The sequence below is a fragment of the Nannospalax galili genome, unplaced genomic scaffold, assembly GCF_000622305.1.
Source record: "Nannospalax galili isolate Female #2095 unplaced genomic scaffold, S.galili_v1.0 scaffold485, whole genome shotgun sequence".
Taxonomy (NCBI): Eukaryota; Metazoa; Chordata; class Mammalia; order Rodentia; family Spalacidae; genus Nannospalax; species Nannospalax galili.
The window spans coordinates 4,284,803-4,285,169 of NW_008354534.1; positions in this window are offsets into that span (position 1 = coordinate 4,284,803).

Below are 367 nucleotides of genomic sequence, written 5' to 3' on the forward strand. Positions count from 1 at the left end.
GCTGGCGAGGCCCTGACTCACATTCCCAGCATTCCCGAGGAGCCAGGAGGGGGCCTCCGCGGGGGGCAGCAGAGAGCTGGCGGCCCGGCTCCGCAGCGCCTCCTGCCAGCCTCGGCCTGCAGCACCTGACCCCCGCACCCCCCGCGACCCCGCCGCCCCTGCAGAGGATGCCAGCCGCTGGGGGAGACTCGGGCAGCTGTGGAGATGGATATGGCCGAGTCTAGTTCATCTACAGACCTGTTGTCGAGGTTCCTGCCCCTGGTACCATCACATGGCTTAGGGGTCCCTAGAAGGACAGAAGACACCTGCTTTATTGCCCCCCCCAGGAAAGTGAGACTGAAGGTGAACAAGGGCCCTTCCTGATCAT